This window comes from Camelus bactrianus, chromosome 12 (genome assembly GCF_048773025.1).
Source record: "Camelus bactrianus isolate YW-2024 breed Bactrian camel chromosome 12, ASM4877302v1, whole genome shotgun sequence".
Taxonomy (NCBI): Eukaryota; Metazoa; Chordata; class Mammalia; order Artiodactyla; family Camelidae; genus Camelus; species Camelus bactrianus.
The window spans coordinates 45,399,053-45,426,476 of NC_133550.1; the positions used below are offsets into that span (position 1 = coordinate 45,399,053).

General features: G+C 34.0%; 1 protein-coding gene across 1 annotated transcript in view; it reads left to right on the forward strand.

Moving 5' to 3' along the window:
• LOC123616141 (alpha-1,3-mannosyl-glycoprotein 4-beta-N-acetylglucosaminyltransferase C) overlaps positions 1-27,424 on the forward strand; it is a 588,644-nt gene that overhangs the window by 75,164 nt on the left and 486,056 nt on the right. The window lies entirely within an intron of this gene.

Below are 27,424 nucleotides of genomic sequence, written 5' to 3' on the forward strand. Positions count from 1 at the left end.
ACCTTATCAAACATGAAAAATAGGATTTGAGGGTTCAAGAAAAGTGAAATGAGGAAAAATTAATTTGGAGATGTGATTGCAATGGAGCCTCTTAAATATTGTTAACTCAGAGTAAGTTAAACTATAACTCACATTACAGTTTTTACAGGTAGGCCTTGACATTTTACTCCAAATGGAAAATATACTTATAAAACAGCTGCATTCTTTCATGAATATTCAAATGGTTTGATTCAGGAATATTTTTGCTATAATATTTCAAATTTTACACCTCTTTATCTGTATTTTTACATGTTCAAATTAATTCCACATCATCAATAATTAGCTAAAACCCACCAATTCAAGATAGTATTTATCTCTTTATTATGTATCTATTGCATTTTTGTTAATTACTATCAAATTGGATTTGATAATACTCACATATGATGCATATTAAACACAATAAAGCAGAACAAAACTATATGAAAGCTATGTATGTGTACAGATCCACATATTAACAATGACTAACTCTAGGAGGTCGATTATAGGCAATCTTAATTTTCTTACCCAGATTAATGATTTACTACAGCTAAGCACTAAACAAGGTTGTGTTGCTAGAATCTATCACCAAAAAAAGAGATTTAAATTCTTCAGTTCCCTTTGTCTAGTAAAAGAAATCAAGTATTTTGTTTAATGTGGACAGACTCATTTCTTCATGTCAGTAAATCCAGAAGCAATTCAGGAATATAAAATACACTAATTAGATTCATGTTGTCAATTTATAAACTTGCAAAGAAATTTTATTTAGATCAGTAATTTATATTTTTGGATATTTTCTGATATGCTACTTAAAAATTGACATCCTATCTTAGTTTTGTTTTAAGTTAGTGTCTTAAGTTAATGAAAGTTTTGCTTTAGAAAATAAAGATAATATAGTGTCATATTACTTCCTCATGATCTACTTTGACACAGTTTAATATTTTAGAAGTAAGGTACATTTGTATTATGAGATGATCTCAAATTTCAGGTGTTTCAAACCGTCTTTTGTCAAGTGGTAAATGATGTTTCTGTCATGGTTGTTTGAAATTTTGAGATGAACAACTATATCAGTGTATTCATTGGTATTGATTAGAAAAAGATCCATAATCTTTATATATTGACATCCTTCTGTGAAAGTTTTGGGTGATTATATGTTCTCAACTATTCAGATGTTTTGTATCATATTTATTCTTAGAAGTAAAACAAAGAATTAATATCTAAACAAGTGGGAAAAATGCAAACATTCTGTATATTTCATACACCTGATGCAACTTAGAATCTGTTTTAACCTTGGAAAGGAGATGGCAGACTTCTTCACCACCTTATTAGAGAGTCATAATGTTTGTCTAAAATATTTTAGACACAAATGTGGCAGTTGCATGGGGGTACACAGGGTAAGAAGGGAGTGTTGGTGATTTTAGTCTCTATGTCTATTCAGTTTCTTGTGGAGTCTGTGGTCTGATCTAGTCTAATTCAAAATTGTTGCTACTTATACCCTAATTGTTTAAATTCCCAGATATTCAGAGAATTGCTAAATAACCAATAGAGAACCAGTTAAGTAATGATTAATTTTAACATAGCTTCCTGATCATTAAAAAGGGGAAAGAGAAGAAAAATATGATAAACTCTAGACTTTTAAGAGGTAGATTTCTCTATTTCAATCTCATCTATATAAGAAAGTTCTTAATAATGTCACAAGATTCAAAAAAGTTGACTATTAGGTCACTAGTCTTCATTAATGACTATCAGAGATCCTTTTAAAGTCAGTGTTTATTTCTAAATTTTCAGTAATTTAAAAATAATTTATTTATATTAATTTTATTAAAATGACATTTCACCAAGAGCAACTCTATTTCCCCAATTACCACATTTTCATATTTTCTTTCTGAAATCACATAAATGAATTAACTATTTTGTGACTTGTTACTGCGTGCATGGTGGAAAAGTATGGGCCATTATTGGTTAATAGTTTGATACACATATGTAAGTCTATGTATAAAATTTATGTATAAAATTCCTGCTTAGACACACCTAATAAGGTCTTAGACCAGAGAAAGTGGAGGCCTCAAAAAATAGCTCTGGAAGTGATAGTAACATTTTTAAAGCATTGGATTATCTGTTTTTGAAACACTTATTAATAAGGACTAATTTTGGAATAGTATTCTGATATCTATAATTCTGTCAAAATTCAAGTACATAAAGCTTCCAATTTGGGGAGGCTCAGCAGTGTCGAAGAGGCCCTAAAGGTTGTTGCATCTCACACTTCATACGTCATGAATTCACAATTTTAAGAGAATGATTACCTGTTAGGTGCTAATTTTCCATTAACCATTTTCAATTGTATTTAATGTCAAAGTATATTTTTAATCATAATGGAAATATTTCATATTTCTAAAAATCATATGTATGGTGAAAAATCCATGAAATTTTATTTTTATTGAGGTTGAATTTTTTCAGCATCTTACAAATATCAGATTTACAATGCATGTGTATTGTGTAGCACGAGTACACATCCAGATAAGGGAAAAATTTATATATACTTACATAGAAGCCTCACTTCCTTAAAACCCCAAAGCACTTTGACTCTCTTTTGCTTTCCTCTTTTAATTTTTGTCTAAACCATTTAAGCCATACACATATACAATTCACAAACATGCAATTTCAGAAATATTTTCAGAGATACAAAGTTTAATTGCATATTTTTACATACCAATAAACTTTATTATAGTTGTTACATTTTATTTTTCAAATCTCTAGATAATTTAAAAAGATTGTAATAGTATTTTTAAGTATTTAATTCTAAATTTCTAAAGAAATTCATTGATAAACCTGGCAACATTAGTTTTTTGATATTCTTAAAATTCAAAGAATAGTAAGATCTAATTTTCTTGGTCAATTGTTATATATATTACTGAATAAACATTGTGTGATGGGATTATCAAGTGTCTAAAATTGTTGTATAAACTTGGAACATGAATTCACTCTCACTGCAGTATATATGTCTCCATATTCTTCTCAAGAGGCAGGAAGACCTGCTTATTATAAGTATATATAGGAGTATGATGGAAACATGTTTTCTCTATGAAAACCATATCTCTTCCACTAAAATAAGCCAGTTGATTCCATGTATATTAATTGGTGGGGACCCAGATCCCACCCCACCAGAATGAGAGACATACGATTCAGGTCTCATATACAATTAAAGTTCACTAATCAGGATAAGGAAGATCCAGACCAAGGAAGGCATCCTCCCTGACCAGCAGACACTCATCTTTGCAGGCAAACAGCTGGAAGATGGATGTACTCTTTCTGATTAAAACATCCAGAAAGAATAAACTTTGTACCTGATCCTGTGTGAGGGGAGGTTGTTAGTTCTTCCATCTTGCATTCATAGTGTGCAATGATGGTATTACTCTGCACTCTAGCCAGCTACCCCAATTTAAGTTTAGAAATTACCAGTTTCGATAATAGCTGAACTTGTTCAAAATGTTAATAAAAGTTTTGTTGTATGGTAAAAAGAGAAAAAAGAACAAAACCAAAAACTTGTCTGTTGGTCAGACAAGTTGGTTCAGGAGTGTGTGAATAACCTAAATCAGGTTACTGCTTTTGTCCCTCTTTGCCACTCAGTGAACAGAGTAAAGCAAAGCTAAGAAATGAATAGAAACAGAGTCCCTATATAATGGTGTGTGACTTCAAATCTTTTCAGTAACATCTGCCAATATATTCACTTTTTTGAAAAATGCGTTATTATTTTGAGATTGATTCTTGATAAATCCACTAAAAATGTTGACTTAGTGCGATACAATATTTCAGGACTTCCAGGTCATTCTCTGAAGTAGCCTTGATAATAGTATGTTGGCTGAATCCAAATGTTGTGTAACCAAGATCTAGTCTTTCCACAAAGTTTGTTAAATTAGGGGAAATGAGGTATTTAGATACATATTTTTACAAACATGTAAAATATCTGTGTGTGTGTGTGCATGTGTGTTTAACATTTCAGGAGGTAAGTTAATTCCTAGGAAAAGGCCCTATAACAATTATAACCCTATAATTGGAAGTTTTCAGTTTTTGTTGCCATGTGGAGAATAGACCTCAACTTCTGACATTTAACCATTGTAAGGCCCCAGTCTGTTTTTCATTATCTTTTAGGATCTTCAGAGCAGCTGCATGCGGTCTTACATGGCCTGCAGCAGTGCTAGTTTCCCCTCTCATTGTATACCCTGCTTGTCTCCTGCTATGCATAGCTAACAATGCCCTCCCTCCTGCTGTCATCCTCATTTCTCTAGTTCTTGAGATCACTGATGGGAGAAGAGAACCATTACTAAAGACATCTACAGAGTGCTAAATTGCTGATCCATCCGTAAGATTCTTCTGTTTACTGTCCTTGTTATTTATGTTGATATTTGCTTAACCTAGGATGTATGCTCTTAATATATGGGGTGATTTAGAAAGACCATGGAAGTCAATTTTATCCACAGTTCTTGCTGTCACTGAATGACATGAGATTAATAATATCTGAGCTAATGTTTCCACATTAAATACTATAACATCTTTCGATCTACTTTTTTAAAATATACAATAGAAGATGCCACTGAAGCATGGTATGCTGTATATTACCAGTAGGATGGATTTGCACAACTGAGGATATAGTTTGAATGCTCTAGCAGGCCCCATTTTTTTCTTTTTGGATCAATTGTACGTTATCAAATACCATGTAGTCACTTTAAGACAAAAACAATCCCAATTTGGTAAAATTTAAATGACTCATCCCATATAATAATCAAATGCTGAACCTAATATAAAGTTAAGTTCACAGGTCTTCAGATTGAGAGAAATAGTACTAAAGGAGCTGTACTGAAGAACAGCATTCAAAGAGCCTCATCCGTACTTGAACCTGATTTAGACAAGAAGGTGCTGAAACTTGGACCTGAGTGCGATGCTGTAATATATGAGAGATTTTGGGGTCTTGGGAGTGAATGCATGTGTTTTACTTGCAAAAAGAATGTAAATACTTTGTGGCCAGAATGTGGACTATGCCTGCAAGTTCTTTGACACTCGTCAGTTCAAGAGATGGAGACCTATGTCAATTCTCCTTGAACATGAACAGTATTTTGTGACTGCCTTGTGAAATAGAATGCAATAGAAAGAATGCTATGTGACTTCAGATAAAAATCCACCCAGCTTCCTCTGGTCTTTCTTGGGGCATTTGCTCTGGAAGACCATCAGCCACAATATAAAAAACCTAGCTACCTTGAGGCTACCATGTAGAGATATCAGGTGGAGAAACCATATGTAGATGAAGAGATACCCAAGAACCTCCAACTGTTCTGACATTCGCTGTTTGAGTCTTTCCAGCTCAGGTACTAACAATGCAAGTGATGAAGTCTTCAAGATAACCCTATTCCTAATGTCAGACACTATGCAACTGTAACTGCAACTGCATGAGAGACACAAGTCAGGCAAGAACTGACTAGCTGAGCCCACTTGAGTGCTGGATTCATGAACAAAATAAGTGATGCTGTTGCTTTAGGCCACTGTTTTGGGCTGTTACACAGCAATAAATGACCAGAACTATAAACTATAAAAATTGAGAGGTATTTTTTCTTTAGAAAATACATTAAAAATGAACCCGTTGCAGAATTTATTTTTTACCATTTTTTATGGTTTAGATCAGGATTCCTGATAGGAGCACTATGGACATTTGTGGCCAGATAATTTTTATTGTGTGGGGCTCCCCTGTGTGTTGTTGAATTTTTAGCAGCATTTCTGCCTTTCCCACTAGACACCAGTGGCACATAATCCTCCTAGTTGTGACTACCAAAAAGGTCTCCAGACATTTTCCAAATGTCCTGTGAAGGCAAAAATCACTCCTGATTAAGAATTAGTGGCTTAGATAAATTTAAGGAAAAAATGGTAGGAGAAAAAAAAAATCCTGGGAAAGAAAAGGAGTGTGAAACAATAAAATAAATAACCAAGAATTTATATCAAATTTCCTAATAATAAACCATAAAGTAGAGACACTATTAAAGCAAGCATGTTCTAACACTAGATGTTCTGTTTGTAAAATCATCAAAATGTCCATGCTTATCCACACTTTTGTAAATACGTAGAATCAGAGTTCCATTGAGTTATGGTGTTATTGAGGTTCACTTTGACTAATTGTTTTATTTGTTCCTGGCACTTTGTATCTCTTATTTCATGCTTCAGCTGATTTTTCATGTTATTTTGAATTGTTTCAAAAGAAATACTTTTAGAAATTAGTGGCTTTTCCAAGAGATGAGTTTTGTCCCTCAGATAACTTCATAATTTAGCATTTTGAGCTTTTAAAAATACCTATCAAGAAACAATTGCTAATTGAGACTAATGTGTTATGCTGTGCATTTCTGACAGCATAATCTGCATCTTCAAATTTTGGTGATAATAATTGCATGGCAACTTGTAATTCAGAAAGGAAACACTATCAGAATTTTTAGTCATGAAAAAGGAACGAAAGAGTTGGAATTCAGAGTAAGAGGACATTAGATTTTATTCAGAATCCTTGTTCCTTCAGTATGAATATTTTAAACTATTGACATTACACTTCTGATTTTTCACTTTTGGAGAGCCCATATTCTTATATAAGCCATTGAAGAATGGGCTATATGTAGTTTGTTGTACTTTGTTAAATTTGTTTCAAAATTTTCTTTCTGAACTAGAGTTATTGTGATAATTATAATTGCTAGTTTTTTTTGTTTTTTATTTTTTAATTGTTTAATAGTCCAGAAGAGGTTGATTGGCCAAGAAGAGAGTGAATGAGTTGATTTTGTTTCCATCCTGGGGCCAATAATGGTGCTATTACTTCCTAACAATTCTGTTTCAACTGCTGGTTGTCATAAGCAGTGAGAAACCATGAGAAAATTAGTGCAAATTCATCTTTACAATTGGCCAGTGAAAATCTATCACCAGAACAATGAAGACAGCTTAGAGTGTAGCATATACTGCTAGAGGTGAGAACCATTAACTACATGTTCAATGGGCAAGCATTCCTCCATGCTCTCAGTACACTATCATGTTGTTTCTACTGGAAGTCTAGGTAAGTTAGTGCCTCATCGTATTCTGGACTTAACTTTCAAATATACAGGACATTATCTGTCTCTTGGTAATTGGCATGTCACTTTTACAAGGCATATATCTGTCATCACTCAACAGCTACCACTTATCAGAGGAATAGGACACCAATCGCACAGATCATTCAAATAGATTAAACCAATTTTCTCCTTTTACAACCTTTACATAGTGCAATGACATATAAATTGATTTGTAAACTATTCATAACTTCTAGATGGGTTTACCTCTTTCATTTTTTAGGAAGTAAAGAATTGTAAAGCTGAATAGATCTGGCATGCCAGTACATTAGCCCTCCTATAACAGATTTTCATTTTAATGTTACTCTTTTTTTTTTTTGCAAGGGCAAGATGCTAAACGAGATGAGATAATTTACATTTTGTCACATTTGCTTTCAAAGATTAATGTACACCAACATGAGGAATCAAAAATACAATATTAGGTAGAGCCAACTTTTGAAGCAAAGGCAGTAAGTTACTATTTAAAAGCAAAATTGGATGGCATGTTGTTTATCAAAATGGTTTCTTATCATTTATTCAAAATAAATAGAGGAGTAATACCTGAAAGCCTACGTTTGGAAATGTGGCAGATTTGAGAATGAAATCTGGATCTCAGATTTATGGTTCTGTGATACTAATTTACTTCTCCAGTGCTTTCATGTTCACACATACCCCAGAAAAGAACAAGGTCAGCTCTTTAAAAGGTTTTGTGCATGGATGAACATCTCTAAATCAATTAAAATGTTATTGTTATTAATATTGTTATACTTTTTCAAATAAAGGATCAATTTAGAAATTATATATAATTCTACAAGGTTTAACTCATGATAGGATAAATTTTCATGTGACTTACGGTGGAATTCTTACAACTTCACAGTTATTTCACAAACATGTCATATGATAGGAAGCAGTCTTAATACTGATGATTTTTGGTTCCCTTTTGCTTGTAGCTATCTTATTCTAACTCATATGTATCACTTTAATAGATTTGCAAATGGTGCCTTTCTCAAATATATATATATTTATTGAAGAATAGTCAGTTAACAATGTTGTGTCAATTTCTAGTGTACAGCATAATACTTCAGTCATACATGAACATACATATATTTGTTTTCATATTCTGTTTCACCATAAGTTACTCCAAGATACTGAATATAGTGCTATACAGTATGAACTTGTTTTTTATTTATTTAATGAATATTAGGTAGTATCTGCAAGTCTTGAACTCCCAATTTATCCCTTCCTACCCCCTTTCCCCTCTGGTAATCATGTTTGTTTTCTGTGTCTGTGAGTCTGTTTCTGTTCTTTAAATAAGTTTTTTGTCTCTTTTTTTTTTTTTTTTTTTTGATTCCACATATAAATGACATCATATGGTATTTTTCCCTTTCTGGCTTACTTCACTTAGAATGACAGTCTCCAGGTCCATCCATGTTGCTTCAAATGGCAGTATTTTATTCTTTTTTATGGTTGAGTAGTATACCATTGTATAAATATACCACAACTTCTTTATCCAGTCATCTGTTGATGGACATTTATGTTGTTTTCCATGTCTTGACTATTGTAAATAGTGCTACTGTGAACATTAGGGTGCATGTATATATTTGAATTAAGATTCCCTCTGGATATATACCCAGGAGTGGGATTGCTGGATCATATGGTAACTCTATTTTTAGTCTTTTGAGGAATCTCCATACTGTTTTCCATAATTCTGTACCAAACTACATTTCCACCAGCAGTGTAGGAGGGTTCACAAATGTTGCCTTTCTCTTTCTCCTTCCTTTTCTTCTCTCCTTCTTTCCTCTCTTTCTCCCTCCCTCCCTGCATTCCTTCCCACTTTACTCCCTTCCATTCATTCACTCTTCTATGTATTTACTGAGGATTTAATGTGTGTCAGATACAGAGATAAACACTGCAAACATGCAGCTGAGAACTTTGGAGCACTTGTTCCCATGGTACAACCCCTCTAATAGAAGCAGGAAAGTCATGTCAAAGAAGAAGAATTAAATGCTAACCTGTGTTATGGCAAAAACAACAATAACAAACTCACAAAGGAGCAAGACATTTATTATGTGTTTTCCTTCTGTATTTATTTCATTCCCCAACTTGTTTACACCTGGAATATATATCATTGCTCCATTCAGTGTATGTGTATCAGGTTTTTTTTTTTCTAACAGAAGTTTAGTTCTGTTGCTCCAAATATGAAATTTCTATGTTGCTCATAGTGAACTACAGATACACTGCAGCCTTCTCACTATGAGTGTCTTCCATAGTCTACTTCTCCATAACTGTCTAAAGTTGTTTTGTATGCCAAAAAGATCATTGTTTTTATTTATTTATGTTTGGCTTGTATTTTGTTCCCATCTACCATCATAGATCACAGTATATCATGGTATTTTTGACAAAGTAGGGCTCAATACCTTAGCAGATCAATCAATAATGATGAAATGAATGAACGAACAGATGACTGATGGACTGAATGACTGGCTGACTGAATGAGAACCATATGGCAGTTTTTCTTGGTGTTCTCTCTAACTTGAATTTCTTTTCTCTCCTTCCTCTTCCTTTATCTGTGAATATACCCCCGGCTTCAATTTCCTGCTATTTCACCCTACTTTGATCAATTCAGTTGATATCACCTTTCCATTAAGTTATTCTTTATGTGAAACAGTTTTCTGTTAAATTCTTTTTGAGATACCTATAGCAATGTTTCCTTGTATCATTTCTATGCCCTCTCAGATTACTAATATGTACAGAAAAATTATGAAAATATGTAATTTTCAAGTAGGATTTACATTAAGAATGTAGGAATATGTCAATATTAAAAAGATATTTATTTCAGTACATTGACTGATTAAAGAAAAGCTCTATAATCATGTCTATAGATGCCAAAAGATATTTGTCAAATTCAACACACATTGCCAAATAATATATCTTAGTAGACTGGAAGAAATACATTTTCTTAAACTTATAAGGAGAATATATCAAAAACAAACATCATACTTAATGCTGAAAAATTAGAAGCATTTCTAATGAAATGAGAACCTGAACAAACACCAGTTTTCACCTCTTAAAAAATTGTGGCATTATTTGATAAACCCATTTCAACAGCAATGATCAATACAAATTATGGCATAATTTGATAAATCTGTTTCTTTGAGTGATTATCAAGTAAATTTTATAGTATAAAGAAATCTTACATATGTGAATACAAGACTACAATACTAATTCAGTTACATTGATATAATAGAATAAAACATAATCATTGAAAATGAGTCATGTATTTGGAAAAATGTCATAGTCATAAATCAAATGGTAGAAAAATACATGTTATATTATTGAATTTGGGAGATATATATACACACACACACATATATATATATATATATGTTTACCTGTGTATATATATCTTTTACATGTATGCTTAATACTTTGCACATGAGCTAGATTCACATGAAAGATGTCCATGTTATGTTACATGAACAAAGGAAGTTAAAGAATTCTGTAGTATATGTATGTTTGCATATTAGCTTTTGCTTTACAGAATTATCTATTGCATACCATCATCAATATTTTGATGAAACTATCCTTTCCTAAAGCATAGAGTCTTCCAAAAATATATCCAAAACATGTAGATATATCTTTCTCTCTATGTACATATATATATGTATATGTATGTGTGTGTGTGTATATATATATATATGTACACACAAAAGCTTATGTGTATTAGCTTTTGCATAAACACACACCTTTACAGTGGTGGTATATGACCTTAAAATTCTATAAATATTAATAGATTTAATAGTTTAATAGATGTCACCTGTTATAAGCCTTTGGCTATAACACATGCATTTTTTATGATGTGATAACTCAAGAAGATGAATTAAATTTTTCAGAATAAGATAATGTGTCCACAGAGGGTAGGGTCAACCTAATACTTGTTGGTAAAAATGTTTGACAGCTGTTTGAACATATTGTCATTTGGGAGGAGAAAGATTCAATTCATCAAAATCAACAGTACTCACTGAGGGAGTTGTATAGTGTCAGAGCAACCTTTATATTAAATCTAATCTTAAATCATTTAAACCATCTGTTGTACATAAGAAGACACTAGTTAATGGTAACAGTCTTATCTTCACTAGAAGCAAAACTACTGTATGTAATACCATGCCTGCTGTGTGTGTGTTTTGTAGCCTTATATATTTGAGTGGAGCAATTTCACAGCAATTAAATCGAATGGAAACTTGTTCTACAGAGATTTTCACAAGAGCTGGCAATTATATATGGACTAGACTGTTGTACTGCTAACCTTTTTACAAAATCTCTCCCCATGAAACAATTTTATCAATGCTCATTAATACTCTCATTGTGGGAGGGTGCCTTTTTATTTTCTGATTTAATGGCTGTAGATCAATATGTGTTGGGTTGTGGAAACATACAGACTCCGTTAGGAAAGGGAATCGAAAGAGGAAAATACTGTCTACAGCTGGCAGCCTACCTTTTATGTAAAAACTCAATGGAGCTTTTCCTTCCTGGTACCTGAGTAGAAGAACCTGTATACTCCATTCTCATTTCTTCCCAAATTAATTTTGTTTCTGTTGTGGCTAGAAGGTGAAACTCTGAAAAACACTATGTTCCATACCCAGTTTAAATGATTGATGCTCAAAGAAAAATCCAATTGTCAAAAATAATAATTTTGTTATGAGTCACAGTGACATCAGATGACACAAAAAGCTTTATCAAGTTGGATCTTAACTCATGAAATTTTGGACACAACTGCATTCTCCAAGTGACTCATTTATTTAATGCTGATAATATAAAGCCTAGAACATTGAATTCACTCAAGATTAATGAGTTTTTTCTTTTGACATACACTCTGAAGTTTTGGGGGTTTTTTGTGGTTGAGTATTGATTGCATTTTCATAGGTCAAGAACTGGTAAACATCTTAATTTTGAAGAACATTGTTTTGTTTTCCCTATACCATCATTTTTTTCTTGAATTAGGATAATATATTTTATTGATACAAAGTAAATTGTACATTTACACATTTCAGAAATGTTTAAACTTGAAAATACTTTGGATGTCTTTTCAGTATATAATGCATTTTAAGTTATTTCTTAATTCTCCATATGTTTTGTTTTTCTACTAAAACCTTAAATCTGATGTTTTTCTTATTTTTTGAATGGATGACATAGGGAACTGCCACAACTTTGGAATCTAAAGAACTTTATTTTGTAAATAGGAATTTATGCAATATGAGAAGCTGTCTCTAGCTTATGACAGTACATGAAAATAAAAAACTTCTCCATTTAAAAGTGTAGTATCTGTTCTCAGGGCTGGACAGCCTTCATGGGAATGTAGCCTATGATGTCAAACAGGGTTCCACACTTAGAAGGACCCCACTCTTCCCTCAGATAAGGATACAGTACCTCACAAAAGTGAAAGGACTGGTCTGAAGTCTCCTGTGGGGGCCAATGATAGAGGTCAGTCTTGTGCCAAAAGCTTCTTATCTCCACTGAGTTTTTTTTTCCACTACATTGTGTCTCATATTTTCTCTAAAGTAACTTGCTATTTCTTAAAAATCAATTCTACATTTTTCCAAGAGCCTCTCAAATTTAGTTACACAGTATCTATGAAGCTTGATCCTAGAATATGCCCCAGACTGATCCTTACAAAATGCATTCAGATGTATCTGCTCATCTCACTGATAGGTCATAAAAGCCTGTAGTTTTTTTTTCATATAATAATTCCCCTTAGTTGGAATTCCTTTTGTCCTCCTAAACCGATCCTAGACCCTATCCATCTTTCAGAAGTCCAACAGATTTGTAAGTCTCTTATGGAAATTCCCATAATCCTCACTTTATTTTGAGATATGACAGTTCTTAATAGTGTATATAATAAAGTTTAGCATTTAATTATGTGCCCTCACTTGACGAATTCAGTTTCTTAGTGGCAAATAAAACAATCCACTCTAGCTAGTTTAAGCAGAAAAAATACATATAAAGATATATTAACTAGTTGATAGATTCTTAGAAGATCAAAGTATCAGTGTTTGAAGTTTATGCTAGCAGGAACAGGGCTTCAAAAACAGAGACAGTTCTGGAAAATGCAAAAATTTCCTTCCTGAGCCCCTAACAAATCCCAGAACTAAATTAAAGGTCTCTCTTTTTGAATCTGATTGGATGGGTCTGAAGGACATGCCTGCACCTTTCTACAAGAAAGGTTTTTAATTTTAATTCTGCTTATAATTTGAAACGTGGGGCAATAACACAAAAATTAGGTAAAACAACGGGCTGCTCTGTGTGAATGAGGGAACACAAAATATAAAACATACTCACTCCCCTGATATGGTTGTTATAGCATGGGTGTTATTGCTAAAAACATTTGTCTTAGAAGTAATAAATCATGTGCCATACACCTTCATACAGAGCTGGAGTTTTATTTACCTGGATTCAAAACTCGGTTCTGATAGAGTGACTTGGAAAGAAAGAAAGTTGATTTCACTATCACCAATCAAGTTAACTCATCAATGAATGTTGAATAATAAAATCTGCCTCATAGGGTGATTGTTAGAACTGAAGGAAATAGCTTAAATGCCCAGTACAAATACTAGGTTCTTTGTAACCCTTGTTTCTTGTCTTTCTTTTTCCCTTATATATTATTCTATAAACATTTTATTAATACAATAATGGGCATATAAAATTTACGGGAACACTTGCTCTATATTCTGCTCTATGGGCTCATGAATAAAAAATTATAGAAGAATTTGGAAGTTGTAATAAAAATGTTTTATCATCTATCATACAAAAACTCATTTCTAATAGTATTCAGCCTCCCTATTTCATGTTGTGGTGGGAAGTAAAACCTGTCTCACATAATAGAAACCAGAGGGATCATTTCTTCCTTTTTAGCCCAGTGCAGCCGGCAGGCTGACCCACAGCTTGAGTCGGGAAGGATGTTTTTTCCCAACAGGATGACACTTGTTCTCCAAAATTACATAAAAGTTACATAGTGAGAGAGTAACAAATAACTTTTTCATAATTTCCCTTAAAAAAGTGAAATGAAGTAATTTAAGCAGAGCACTTATAAAAGAGCCTTTTAATACAATTAAAAGTCAATAAAACTGAAGTCTTAACATTGTCACTGTTGCTTTGTTGACTATATTGCCCTTTGGGTGATATGACCAAACCATTGTCTCAGACTTGCTTCTGGAGCCTCCTGCTACCTGTTTTTTCTAAGTCTGTCGTAAATTTTGAGAACTCTTGATATTCTTGCAATAGTTAAGTCTTTTGTCTTAAGTTAGAGTCTGTTGCTTACAAAGCAACTGATAAATAGACCAGAGAAGTTTGTCTTTGAAATTTTAGTCATGAAGAGGCTTGGGGTTCTTATTAACTAGTTGAATTGTCTGGATTTTGTCTTTTAACACAATGTATCTGTCCATGACCATAATGGATAGAAGACACTGAAGATATATGATAGCAAAGCTTGGCCTCTGTGTAAAATCCTGAAACAATAGAATGTTCATATATCATATTGATAATTTCTTACATTATTTAAGTTTTATTAAATCCCTTGAAAGACTGTCTATTTTAATAAATTTAGTTGTTATTTTCTAGTTGTATATTATTGTGGACGTTTCCTAATAGCAATAAAGCTCAGTTTTCTCACTTGTCAAAAAAAGAAAATACTATTTTTATAAGATTTTTGTAAGGATTATTATATTAGATATTATATAAAATGCACTAAGCAATATTAGGGTTTTTTTAGCCCAAATAAGTTGAAGGAACAATATTTACAATAATGACGAAAGTCTTAGCTTTTTTCTTGATTGAGGTCAAACTAAAGTTGTCGTCATATAGTTTCTAGTTTAATCAAAACATTCCTTTCACTGCTGTCTCTGTAATGTAGATGGAGATGGAGATTCGACTCTCTCCATATTACTGTTACTGAACCAAACTTGGGACCACTGCTCACACGCAGTAAACCCAATCTACTGACACTGAGTTGTAGTGAAGGGAAGTGCAGTGTTTATGTGAGGTACCAGGCAAGGAGTTAAGGGCAGCTAGTGCTCAAAAAGCCTCGACTCCATGGCTGGTTTAAGGGAAGCATTTTTAAAAGCAAGATGAGGAGGGGCCTTGCAGGGTGGGGGTCCGCTCCTACACCATTCTCTGGTTGACTGACTGACGGTGATGTGACAGGGCCCTGTAATGTATGCACATTGGTACAGTGGTAACCCCTGCATGGAATGTAACAGCGGTTGGCATTACCCATCATCAGGCTTCCGTAGGTCTGAGGGCAGCTGTGCTCATGTTCATCAGGAGGTTAACTTCTCCTATTCGGTGGGCATGTTACATCTGTAAAACAACTCAGGGAAAAGTGCGTCAGGTACTGTCATCTGGGTATTTCAGAGAGAAGCTGAAGATTCTATCACTGCCATGTGGCTGAGTTACAGTTTAAATTCTTACCAGTCCTCCTGGCTCAACTGCTTTGTTTGTCATGACACGTTTACATCCTTTCAATCATTAATTCTTGATCCAGGCTTTTGTGACTCCAGGAGGCCTGGGAGACTACAGCTTTTCTACAGACAAGAGGCAGGTGGAGGACATGGGGGAAGGGGTCTGTCCTGGAAGGGAGGCTCCTTAGGGTCCTGCTCTGTTATGCTTTTGTCAGTGGGGTTTTTTTTTTTTTAATCTTATCTAGAAACAATAAGGTTAGAATGCCATTTTATTTAAGTAATGTCCGTTATTTTCTTTGAAAGGTATTAGGTTAAGGCACAAAGGCACGGCTGTGAAAAGCTTCATTTTTCTTTAAAGTCTCTATGAATATATTTGCCTTACATTTTAGTAACTCAATAGGCAAAGAATGATATTTGTCAGTAATTTAAGTTCTATATCTTTAGGTTTGTTGTTGTTGCTTTTGCAACTGTTGTTTGATTTTTTTTTTCATTTGGGAGAATTTTAAGAGTAGTTTGGCTATTTATCATAGAAAATTTTGATTAATCTAGGAACAGTTTGCTTTTTCCTTGAGAGAATTTTTTGATGTGCTCTAACATGTTACATACCTACACTAGATATGCATATAAATATTTACTTGATGCAGTTTTTGAACTATTCAATGGGCTACCTATTGGCCTGTCAGATACTACTCATCTGGTACCAATATGGGCACATTTATGAAGACATACTTTAACTTTGCATTTTGTGTTTATTATTTTTTTGGCTCTCTTCAGTATTTCTTTATAGTTATTAGTAGGCATTAGAGAAAAATAGTATTTTGATTATGAATAAATAACAAAACATAAAGCATACATATGGAACATAGAATATATGTAAAATGAAGTCTGTATTAGTCAGTGTAGTATGTTAAGTGATTTCAAGCATATATGTATATACACACACATATATATATAAATTTACATATACTCGGATGATCCAAGCTGGTATATAAATTATATACTACTTGATTGTGAAATCTAATCAGAAGTAGAATAAGTACATGGAAAAATATTTTTTTTTTCCTTCTTGAAAGACATGGAAATAATACTCTGGTATACAAGACATAGTCTAAGTGCTTATATTGCTACAGCATATTGATTTTCTGACTGTAGGCTTCATCATAATTGGACAGTAAACTATTCTATTTAATTTGTGGCAGTGTTGTCAGAAGTATATAATTTAGAGTTATATATTAAATGAATTTAAATAAGTCCCTTGGATTTATTTATTTATCTACCTTATTTGAATTAAATTGCCCTTCTGTATGGTAATGAGAAGATATAGAACCCCTACTTAATGATGAAGAATGATTAGAATTTTAACATTTCTTTTGGAATATAAATTAATCCTCTAGTTAGTAAAAAATGGAGAAGAATGTGCCTTGTTGCTCTAAAGCACTTAAAGGAGAATGCTATCTTGCCCATTAACTACCAGCTTACTGCCTCTTTTTCCTTGTGTGTTTTTCTAATCAAGGACATACTTTCTCCCCTGAGGCACGTGGGAGTTTAGCAATTACTTGCAGCTCTAACACTTGGCAATTTCTTCTGGGACTGCAATCTGTTAGAGTTCAATTTTCTCAGCCACAGACAAAATGATCAGAATGAATTCATTCCTTCAGAATGAAACCAAGTGAATAAACTAAATGTGATTGAAATGAACTTAGGTGGCACTCATACATAAATCAACAGACAACCCCGGCACATAACCTGACTGTACATACTTATGGCATGTGTTTCATATTCTAGCAACTTTTAAAAGTTTTTTTTTTAGTCTCCTAAGGAACATTTTTAAAGTCCCAGTGAAGTTCAGTATAGATGTGATAATTGTGATTATGTATATATTTGCAGTATCATTCTGCAAAGAGGATATATTACATGATACGCTCTCCAACAGTGTAAGACAGTCACCGTAACCACACAACTTCACTAATGCTCAGTAGTAACAAATGTTTTTGTCTTCATCAATCTGTCAGGTAAAAATGCAAAACAAAACAACAAAAATACGTTTTTGGTTTTTTTTTTGAAATTTACACCTATTTCAGGATGAGTGAGCTTAATTGAGCTTAAACAATTTTCACAGTTTTATTAGCCATTTATTTATGAATTCTTGTGAATTTATTCATGTTAGTTTTACATTTTTCTTTTTTATGTGTAAAAAAGCCATTTCCATTTAAAGAATTGAGTCTTTTGCCACATATGTTGCAGATTTTTCCCCCAGACTTAACTGTTACACAGACATATCACTCATAGGAATTTATCCAAAAAACATATTGGACAGATTTATAAAGCATATTTATTGCTGCATTATTGGTGAGAAACTAAGGCTAGAATTTACATAAATATGAATAAAGACTGATTTGGATAAATCATAAAACATCCCTTCTATAGAATATTAAGTTAATTTAAAGAATGAACCAGGAGGGAGTGCCAAGATGGCAGAGTAGAGGGACTCAACAGCTTGCCCTCTCCCACAAATACACCAAGAATTACGTCTACAGACCCACTGAATCATGCAGAACACCTACAGAACTTTGGCAGAGTGTCTCTCACTTTGAAATACAAGAGGATTCCTCATAAAAACTGATAGGAGAAAAAAAAGAGGGAGGGGGGAGAAAAAGGAAATCAGTGCAGGACCAGTCCCACGGGGAGGGAGCATCAAAGGAAGAAAAGCACCCTCATGCTGGGACGCTCCTCTCGAGCCAGGAGGTCAGTGGGGACAGAAGCGGAGCTTCCAGGGCTCAGAGGGGTAAGTGGCAGCCACTTGGCAGACAGAACTAAGAGAAACTGGCATGGAGGTTCCCTGTGATCCCCATCCCTAGATGCTAGTCAGCGGGGATGGGCCAGGACTGGCTGCTGGAGATGGGTTATGAGTCTGGATAGAGGGCTGGGGCCCACTGTACAGAGGCAGCCTCAGGGGACTGAAGGGTGGTGTGAGCTGTGGCCCGAAGTATGTGTGGAATTGAACAGTCGTGGACCACCATAAAAAAAGCAACAGCGTTAGTGTGCAAAGGGGTGAGGGGCACAAGGCAGACACACTATAGCCACTGTATCTGCTGAGCTCCATTGTTGGTGCGTTCTCCCGAGAAGAAAGGTAGGGCTCAGTCATAGCCGTCACATGGCTCCTGTGCAGTTCCAGGGTGGAGGCAGGGCTAAAACCTGAATCCATACCTAGGGCCCTGCAGCTTCACAGGCCAGTCTGAGATTTATTTACAGCCCCAAGCAGAGGTGGTGTATTTGCTCCACTGGTTCCTTTGTAGATCCACATCTGTGGGAGAGCAGAGAGCAAGCTGAGTTCTGGTTCAGGTAGGGGTATTTTAATCTGTAGCATGGTATGTCTTTCCTTGTATTTGTTCTTAATAATTCTCAATGATTTAATTTTTTGTGCATAGATCTTGTACATATTTCATTAGATTTATTGCTAAGCAGTTGATGTGTTTCTGATAGTTTTTTAAATATGTATAAACATAATTTTATAATATACCTGCTATAGTTTTCTTTGCCATAATTTTATAATATACCTGCTATAGTTTTCTTTCATTGACTTAATGTGTTTTTCACATTAAAAAGTTCTCAGATATTCTGTCTTCAAATATTGCTTCTGCCCCCTTACCTTTCTCCTCTTTTGACTGAGACTCCAGTCGTAAATGTGGGATGGAATGTGTTGATTGGTACAGATGTGAAAGTGTTGATACTGGAGGAACTACATATATGCGGAACCAACTATAAGTTAGACACAGATTTTCAGCTGCAGGGGAGTTGGCACTTCTAACTTCTATGTTGTTCAAGGGTCAACTGTAATTCTCATCTCAACTGTGATAAATATTGTAAACTGATCCACTGATATTTTAATTTAAATTATTATACTTCTAATTTCTTTAATCACCTTTGAATTCTTTGTATATACTAGACGCAATCCTCTATTGAAATTCTACTTTGTCCTTTAGTTGTTTAAAATAGATATTTTAAAGTCTATATAATAACTCTAGTATCCCTATTTTCTGTAAATTATGTTTCTTTTGAAAGTATTTTCTGTTTTTTAATATGCTGTGTGACTTATGCCGTTTAATTTTGTACTCAATGTCAGATATAATATATGAAAAATGTGGAGATCATTTGAGACTCTAGATAATGTTATATTTCCCTAGAGGTGATTTCATTTGCTTATGGGAGACAACTAGAAAATGGAAAGATCACTTAATTCAATTAAGAATTGAGTTGATTGGTAGTCCCTTAGCGCATGTTGACTGTTCCAGTTTATTCAGTTCCGAGTGTGTAGCCATTTGTGGTTCTAACAGAGCTGGTGGTATTTACTGGGTATCTCTTTCTTGGCTCTATCTCATTGATCGTTTTCATGCCTTCAATACATTGATACCACTGAAGCTCTGCTCATGTGTCTCAACATCTTATCTGCTGCTTTCAAAATCCACAGCTCAAATGGAAGGGCTTCCTTCCCTCTGTTTTTCTTCTCTCCCTCATCTTGACCCTGCTAATTCTTACTGCCACAGTAGCTCCACTATGCCTTACTCTCAAGAGGATTGTTCTAAAACAGGCTAGTCCTTCATTGCCAGTTGGTGGGTGAAAAAAACCTTTCATTCTTTCCTTCTCAGTCATTTGGCTGGTCTAATAATTAAATTGACATGAGACACAATAGAAAAACAAATTTTCTATGTATGGGAGCCCCATAAAAGTATGAGACTCAGAGAAGTGACCAAAGGAGGCAACTTTGATAACTTTTAGACAGGAAAACAAATTTACAAAGAATTGACAAGGCATGTGGTAGTAAAGTAGTGAAGAAGTAATAATGTTTGTATATATAGGGCCTAAATTTCCTATTTCTGGTAATTAGAATGCTTTCTATCCACCTGATGCTTAAAAGATACCTTTCACATGGTACATTTATTTCCTGTTTTCAGGGGGATGAAGGAGGATTAGAGTTTCCTACTTGTACTGGCTGTTTTTTAAAGTAATTTTAATGGAAAATAATCAATATGCCAAAATGGTGTATCTTGAGTTGGCATATTCTGTTCCCTTTCACCCATAAGTGGAACTAGAAATATGTATAGATGGACTGACTATGAAGTGTAATAGAAGGTACAGTGATTAAGAGGCCTCAAAAGTTTGGGGCTTGAATAACTGGGGAAGACTTTTGTCACTTATTAAGTAACAATACTAAAGAACAGGTTGAGGAATTATAGGAGATCAAAGTATTTTGTCAAATGTATTAAATTTGAAATACAGTATAGAAACTTGAATATACAAATCTAGAATTTATAAGAATTACATGGGTTAAAACACATTTTGGAATTATTAATATAAATGGTAATAAAAAACCGCTAAACTAGATGAGACCGAAGACTGTTATAGGTAGAAAAAGGAAGTGATTGTAAGATTGAGGTCTGGGAACTCCAGGGGTTAGGGGTTGGGATCAAAATCATAAGTAAGAAGAGAGAATGAAAGACTGTTTCCAGAGATGAAAGTGGATGAGTGGAAGTGTGGGATGTCTCAGAAGCCTTTGAGAGTGCCAGTATGAAATTAATATGGAACTATGAAATAATGATCTGTGTTTTAAATTGTAAAGTATATAGCTTAAGAAACATCTATTGAATGTGACGATGTGTTAATCACAGGGAACCTTGAAAAAGTCATTCCATACAAGGGATGGGAAGGAAATCATGAAAAAAAAAATTCAAGAAAGAAGGAAAAAGAAGAAATGCAGACAGCAAATACAGATAATATATTTGAGCCATTTCATATAATGAATGGAACAGACACTTGGGGAGTAGCTGAAAGGATGTAAGGAGTTTTCTTTTTAATTAAGTTGGGAATTTTTTTTAGAAATAATTCTGCTCAGAGGAAAAATCCAATAATGTCAGAAAGAAAGGGGAGCACTTGCAGAAGGATATTCTGTAACTAAAAATAGGATATGAAATGCAGGGCACAAGTGAGGGTTGGCATTAGATAAGGTGGTGGACAGGTTGCCAGCTGCAACAAGAGGAGAGGGAGAACACAGGTGCAGATGCAGAAGTTATTGGTGCTGTGGCGTTGTGAGGTTTTAAGGACACAAAAGTGTATTACTTTTCATTTTCCCCTAATCCCCAAAGAAGCAAGGTTATCAGAGTATGAAAAAAGGGAGGGTTATAAGTTTGAAGAAAAGAGAATGTGTGAAAAAGTACTCAAGTGAACGGGAGACAGAGGTAACTAGGAAAATGTGATGGAAAAATCAGAGCAGGACCAGGGGCTCACTCTGTATCCGTGACCATAGATTTAATATGAGATTTAAACTAAACAAGGTATAGAGTTGAAGACGTGAGGATGCTGACTGATTATGTAAAGGTCAGAATCTCTGACAGATTTCCTGAGATTTGCTTTACGATTTGGAAAACTTAAAAGATATATTCACATAGAGAAGTGAAAAAATAAATAAATCTTTCCTCTGTGCTAGCTCAAAACTCTAAGTGTTTTTATTCATATTTTTAATTCATTTAATCTTTGCAACTCTATTAAGTATTCTTATACCCATTTCATAGATAAACTGAGACACAATATATTGTCCAATTTGCCCTAAGTCACACAGCCAGCAGTTTCAGAGTCAAGTCTCAAGTCCAGCCTATAATGATCCTGGGGCTTACTTTCTTAAAATTCACACTGTTCTTCCAACCCAGCAAAATGGAGAACATTGGAGCAATCTCTCTAAGTTGCTAACTGTACGTAATAAAGAGAATTGGTTAAATGTCAGTGTCTTAAATGTGGGAGTTGCTGATAGTGGAGTTCAGACAAGCTCATTCTTCCTGATATCTTCTAAATTGTAGCCAGAGAGACAATTTGATCCAAGTCCAACTTTTTTAACTGGAAATTACTCCATTGTAAAGTACGTTTTATAATCTTTCTCTTTGTGGGTCATGGACCATGGACTTTTTCTCTGTGATGTGTGCAAATGCATTTTATATTGAACTCAGACATTTTGAATTTGTTAAAATGGAAGCATGGCATTTCAGATTGTAATGTGATCAGCAACTAATTTTTTTTTTTTTAGATTTGGCCTCCCACATTTAGTTGTCATAGTAGTAGCTGATGAAGAGACCTGGAATTACCAACGTTCAATCATGAAAAACATAGCTAGAGCCAAATATACCACCTGTCAATGAAAAGGTTCAAGATTGCTTTTAAATATAGATCTTATTTAATGGCTCAGAGAAGAAAAAAATAGTTTTATAGCTTACTCTTCTTAAAATATTAACTGTAATTGTGATAGTATTAGGCAGTGGAACCTTTGGGTTGGTGATTTGTTCATGAGGATTCCATCCTTATGAATGGATTAGTGACTTTACAAAAGAGGCCTCAGGAGCTATCTTGTCCCTTTCACCATGTGAAAACACAGGAAGAAGATGATCATCTGTGAAACAAGAAGTGGGCTTTTACCAGACACCGAATCTGTCAGAGCCTTGGTCTTGGGCTTCTTGACCTCCAGAACTGAGAAATGAATTTTTGTTGTTTATAAGTCACCCAGTCCATGGTAATTTGTTCTAGAAGTGGGAACTGACCAAGATACCAATAATTATCTGAGGTTTATATTATGGCTAAACAAATACACTTTCTTAAAGTGCACTGAAAACATTCCCAAAGTTCTCTAAAAAGTACGGTCATGAGTCATAGAAAGTACTGGACAAAATGTTTTATCCTGTTATAATGATTTTTTTTTAAAGTATGTATTAAGGCTGGTTCTTCTTGCTTCTACATAAGGCCAATAGATGTCTATTAAGAACTTTGACATTAGAAAGACAACATTGTCTTAAGTTAATTTTCTCTGTAGCCTCAGAAATTTACCAATTTATTCAAATATTTATATCTAAGTTGATCTACAAGGCACTGGAAATACAAAATAAAGTAAGAACCAGGTCTTTCTCTCATTAAATTTATTATATCAGTAAATCAGAGGTGAATCTCTTAGCTTTTCTGCTTAAACAAATTTCCTCTTTACTCTGAGCCTTCACCAGTAATTTAAGATTAAATGAAATAATGCATTTAAAATAAAAATCAGATTTTACGGCATTTAATAAAGTGATGGTTCTGCCAGGTTTAACCCCTACTAAAATTTAATCATTAGAACGATATTTCCAACAACAAATATTTTTTATTCTATTTTACATATACAAGCATACGCTTATGTTCAGATTTAAATTTAAAAATTTGAAACCTGTTTACAATCCTGAGGACTGTGTTTGGGTTCTCTAACTGCCATTTGTCCACCCTCACCTTTTAAACAATATCATATATACATGTCAATCGTGCTCTAAAGAAAGTGAGGTGGAATAACAGCATTAGCAGGGAAAATTGCTGGGATTAAAAAAAAAATCATCTTTCCCTAGTAAATTTCCACTTTCCGGATTCTAGACCTCAGCTATGAAAGCTCAGATAATTGACTTTTTTCCTTCAAACCAAGGGGGAATCAGTCTTTCATGCTTGAGCGCATGTTAACTTCATAAAAAAATTTCATATATCAGAGTTGTGATATATTAATTTATGATAAAAACTATTATTGTTAAATGAACCAGAATATATCTATATTATCAGCAGTCATACGTATATTATCGGCAGTCATTGGATGGATAGAAAACCACATGAAAACTGTTTATTTCTTTGCATGTTCTACTAGGCTGTAGTTTTCTTTAGAGAATCAATCATTTACTATTCATCTTTTTGCTCCTAGTAATTAGCATAGTACTCAGTATGCACACAGTGTTGAATGAGTGGATGAGTGAGTGTGTTTAGATGATACTCTATTCAACCATCATTTATAATTAAACAAAATCTAATTGAATTCTCAGGGCACAATATATGTGAGCTTTCAATGTAAATATACTATGCAGAAAGGAAAATCTTGTATTCCAAGATTGAAAATGTCATAGCTTATAAAGTAGTTGTCATAAGAGACTTGCCTTCTTTAAATCAAACTCTATAATTTACACTTTTCTGATATATAGTATATATTTTTAAATCACATCAATGGCAATCTAGTTAGTCCTGACATGGTTATTATAGAAGCTATTACTGCTGAATTCACAATGAAATCTAAATTCTGAAAGATGTGATGCTAGAATATTGCATGGATAATAAATACAGCATCTGTACATAGAACCACATATATCATAGGACTCTCTAAGTAGTATATATTTTCTTCTTGATAAGAAACAGTTCCTTTCTCATAGTTTTTATTTAAATAACTATGCTAAGGAGATTCTGAAATAAATTATCAACATATTGGAATCTTGGAAACAGAATACACAAATACTCCCATGAGCATGGTGTATCATACACCAGAAAAACAGTGCTTGCAGATGTATAACAAATAAGGTTGCTTTCTTTTCCTGTTTCTTCCTGAAGTCTTGAACTCAAATAGCTCTAAGTTCATAGCCATAGAAAGAAAAAATGAAATATAATGTACAATCTTAAAATTCATAAATTATACATAATGGTTTCCCTACCACATTCAGTAATATCAGTTTCATTCTAGCTTAAATGTATGGCTATTAATTTACCTTCAGAATACCCTAGCAATGAATATAATTTCTTCTACACCAAGAAAATTAGGTAAGTTGATTGCTATTTTGTCTCTAAGTCATGTTTACTTAGAGGATGAGTTATTTGAAGGATGTTCTTTTTAAAAATCCAGTTTTAGAAACTATATAACTATATGACTAAGAATTATACTTGATGCATCTTTTATACCGCAATGAACACAAAACTCTTACACATTAGTTTTGAAGCTCAGCCAGATAGGAGGTAGTATAACATCAAGAAATCCATCAGTGCTGCTATGAACATTGGGGTGCAGGTGTTATTTTGGAGTAGGGTTCCTTCTGGATATATGCCCAGGAGCAGGATTCCTGGGTCAGATTATTCCTAGTCTATTCCTAGTCTTTTGAGGAATCTCCATACTGTTTTCCACAGTGGCTGTACCAAACTACATTCCCAACAGCAATGTAGGGGTGTTCCCTTTTCACCACAGCCTCTCCAGCATTTGTCGTTTGTGGATTTTTGAATGATGGCCATTCTGACTGGTGTGAGGTGATACCTCATTGTAGTTTTGATTTGCATTTCTCTGATAATTAGTGATAGTGAGCATTTTTTCATGTGCCTATTGATCATTTGTATGTCTTCCTTGGAGAATTGCTTGTTTAGGTCTTCTGCCCATTTTTGGATTGGGTTGTTTGGTTTTTTTTTTCTTATTAAGTTGTATGAGCTGCTTATATATTCTGGAGATCAAGCCTTTGTTGGTTTCATTTGCAAAAATTTTCTCCCATTCCATAAGAACTGGAATTGCTCCCTGGCCCCAACAATTGACTAGATGTGAATCCTGGGGAAAGTTCCTTTACCTCTTCTAGCCTTATTTCATTTTAAAATGAGGATATTTACGTCTATTTAAACTATGGAAGATCATATGAGATAACCTATGAAAATCTTTGTAAAATGCAGCTTATGGTATAATTTCTGGTTGTTAATTTTATAATCCAACCACCTAGATCTTATTAGAAGTATGTTAGCAATCTTCAAATGCAGTGTGCCTACACAAATCCATTCTTTCAACAATATTTATAGGTCCCCTACAATGTGTCAGTCTTCAACATAGTAGGTACTCAGTCAAATTCTCTGCCTTTATGAAGTCTATGTTTAGGAAGGGAGATGGTTAAAAAAGAGAAGAAAATATATAACTTCAGAGTCAGTGAATAGAAAGAGACAGCAAGAGCTAGCAAGAAGAAAGAACTATCTGGATCAGTGACATTTTATCAAAGCCCTGAATGAGGTGAGGGTATTCTACACAAAAGGAACATAAATTTCAAAGGCCCAAAGAAGGAATGATCTTGTCATATTTCAAGAACCATGACAAGGCCATAAAGTTCAGCCTTGTAGGTCAAAGTTGAGTGTTTAGAATTTATACTAAGTACTTTAAGAAGCAATTGGAGAATTTTGAGTGACATGATATGATTGTTTTATGTTGGAAAAGATCGTGCTGGTTTTAGTGCTTAGAAAAGCCTTAAGGGAAGTGAAAGAAAAACCAGGGGGGTTGGGGGGTTTGGGGTTTGCTGGATTGGGTAGATTGATGAATGATGCCACCAGAACCAGGTAATGGTGATAGAAGTGATGCCCAGTAGGCTCGATGAGCCATTGCATGTGGGCGTGGGGTAAGTAAACTGAGGAATAAAGCCTGAGCCTGATGCTTTTGGCCACACATTTGTGAGGATGGTGGTACCAGGTACTGAAATGGATAAACTAAAGACAAGAATAGATGGTTTATTTTGCTTTATTCCTCCTTCTGCGTGGGGTGGAAATCAAGGGTTCTGTTTTGGGTATTTGAGATTCTCATCAGATCTCTAAACAAAACAATCAAGTTGGCTGAAGTATAAGCAGACGTGAAACTCAGGGTGAGTTTAGAACTGTTGATGTAAATTTGAGAGTCATCTGCATGCATTTAGTACTTAAAGCCATGGGACAGGATGCTGTTTCTGAGGAGGAGGAGTAAAGGAAAAAGAAAAACTTTTAAAAGTTGAACACTGGAGAATTTCACTGTCTAGACGTTAGGGAGGGGAGGACCAACAGTCTTATGTTTAATAGTTCTAATCATTTACTTTCTAAAGCATAAAGAGGGGTTTATTGAAAGTTAACATGGATAAATTAATAACTGCATTGGTATTGTACCTATCCTATTTAGTATTTCTATTTTTGATCAGTATGCACATCAGCTATTTAACAACAAAAAATTAAGTTTATATGAAACCCATTAACTTGTACCATGGTATATTTATAGAAGATTCAGAA